This window comes from Alosa pseudoharengus, unplaced genomic scaffold, assembly GCF_046254945.1.
Source record: "Alosa pseudoharengus isolate Yale_2024_CS ecotype anadromous, Long Island Sound unplaced genomic scaffold, YU_APseudo_1.1 YU_APseudo_1.1_scf_5, whole genome shotgun sequence".
Taxonomy (NCBI): domain Eukaryota; kingdom Metazoa; phylum Chordata; class Actinopteri; order Clupeiformes; family Clupeidae; genus Alosa; species Alosa pseudoharengus.
The window spans coordinates 38,517,136-38,519,635 of record NW_027468837.1 but is presented as its reverse complement, the minus strand read 5'-3'; the positions used below and the strand labels follow the sequence as shown (position 1 = coordinate 38,519,635).

The window sequence follows — 2,500 nt, the reverse complement described above, 5'->3', positions numbered from 1 at the left end:
AATTGGAGGGCACATTATACAGTATAGTTTTCAGAATAAAAATATGAACATATTTAGCAACAAGCTGTACAATTGCAATAATGTCATGCCAAGGCCCCTTAGCTGGTCTAAAATCAGTGTAACCTACGACCTCTCGGGGCTTATTGCTTAAATAGCAAATTGTGAGTTCAATGATCAAATCTGACTATTGTAGCAACTTCATAATACAGGTCCACATGAACCTGCATGCACAGCCAATTCCAATATGGCCACTTATATACATGTAAACATTCCTGCAAGGTGGACCCAAACAAGAGTATGTCTTATGGAGCCACCTTGGAATAATCTACATAAATGTGTCCGAGTGAATCAGAGCCCTGTCCCTCTGCTGCTGAGGCCAGACCTGATGACGGGGTCACCCAGCTGTCCGTCACACGGGAAGGGGCACGAAAACAAAGGTCGCAGTGATATGATGCAGATGAACCCAAATAGAAAAAAAAAGAGGGTGACTTTGTGTCCCTCTCGTCCAGTTCAACATGCGCCTGTCATGTCGGCTTTGACACCGCGTGGACTGAGGTGCAGGGGACGTGGACAGTAACAGACAATGACATTGGTCTGCCTCGTCTGAGCCGGGCACAAGGAGAAATGACAATGATTGATGGCTATTATTCATTTATAGATCTGTGCAGCAGGAGAGTCAAGAGCAGAACATTTGGGGCTATTTAGCGCATGATTTCCCCCCCCTCCCTCTCTCTCTCTAAAGGACTGACCCCCTGTGCAAACCCCACTCACCCCCCCCCCCCCTCCCACTACCACCACCACCACCCTCCCTCTGCCACCCCATCCCCCTCCCCCTCCCCTCATGTGTGTGTCAGTAGGCTGGGAGAGAGTGGCAGAGTGACACAGGCATGCTGGTGGCTTTGGGCAGCCTGGTGCTCGGGGCGCAATCTTCAACTGACACTTCATCTCTGAGTGAGGGATAAAGACAGAGAGGAAGAGAGGAAGAGAGAGAAATTAGGAGAGACAGAGAGAGACCTTGGAAAAACTCAAAATCAGATAGCCATTGTTTTTTGTCATGAAATAAATAAAAAAAAAAATAATAATACAACATCTTTGTTCCAAATTGAAAATATAGCTTTTATATGTCTTCTCTGGAAACCTGTAGTGAGTAGCCCAAGTTGCTTACAATTGAAATCATGTCACACCTGAACATTGCAAGTTGACAAGACCTTGGTGGTGTGCAATGGTGTAATTCAGACCTTGGTGGTGTGCAATGGTGTAATTCATTCATTAATTCATTCAGAAAGCACCTCTACTCATATTACAGTAGCATACTGTCTCTACCATCAGATAGCTCTACCCGTGCAAATGCATGACACTTGGGACCAACAACAGGAGGAGAGGAGAACCTTCATTCTTTGAAAGGTCAGAGAACAGTTTACTGCGTATCATCAGCATGTGTCATCCGTTGCCTCCCCAGAGCAATAGCGTGTAACAGGCTTTGCATCCCCCTGTGTGAGGTGTCAGTGTGAGGCCGGTGTTAATCCACAGGTCCATGTCGGAGGAAAAGAGACTGGAGTGAGCGGAGGCGAGCATATGGGAATGGCATCGCCTGGCACATCATCCGCATTCACAATACTCCAGGGACATATTTGCCAACTCTGATCGGTGCGCAAAAACAAAACTCAGAGAGACCCATTTAACACCTCTATGGTAAAGCAGGATCTCTGCAACGATGACCGTCTGGCCAGCGGTCAATCTGTGGCCCGTCCCAGAGGAATGAGACCGGCCGAAATGAAATTTGACTTGAGCGGTCTCGCCGCCACCGCCACAGCCTCATGAAGGCGTTACAAACAAAAGTGCCATTTAAAAACATCTGGTTGTCTGTTTATCACAAATGGTGAAAAAAAAACAAGAATCACTCTTTTTCTCATTTGCTTCTTAAGACAACCAAAATATGTATTTTTTTGTCGTATGCTAATTTCTGGCATGGCATTGCCACAACCAGAGAAACGAGTGTGAACTGGCAAGTAGTTATTTGGTAACATTTCATTGATTGCTTCCAGAAATAATCTCGCCACACCCTCACTGTTTTATTCATGACATGCCACTTTTAACATGGTAATTACCGGCTGCTGTGTAGCCAAGGGAGCTCTGCTAGTAGCGCACGCTAGCAGCCATTTCCCCAAATTCAATTTAAACCAATAAATCAACAGCCATAATTATGATGGTGCAACGACTCTGGCTAAAGCGTTGGGTAAATTGTGAAAGAAATTGAATGTCTCTGGCCGTTTTGCTCGTTACAGATGCAGCGACCGGCCAAGTTATTTTCTAATTTTAAGCAGCATGCACAAATTCAGATGACTGCTTTACCAAGAGGAACATTGTTTATCGCTTCTATTACTGTTATTACTATCATAGAGAAGGCAAGTATGTTCAATTTTATCATATTAAATAAAATCAGTTGAAGTCACATGCAGCCTAATCTGCGAAGGATGAAAAATTGTGCTTCAATACCTAC

At 44.8% G+C, this 2,500-nt stretch overlaps 1 protein-coding gene across 13 annotated transcripts in view; it reads right to left on the bottom strand.

The window, feature by feature from the left end:
- The window catches only part of cadpsa (Ca2+-dependent activator protein for secretion a), a 140,994-nt gene that overhangs the window by 50,746 nt on the left and 87,748 nt on the right, over positions 1–2,500 (bottom strand). The gene's annotated exons all lie outside the window — the stretch shown is intronic.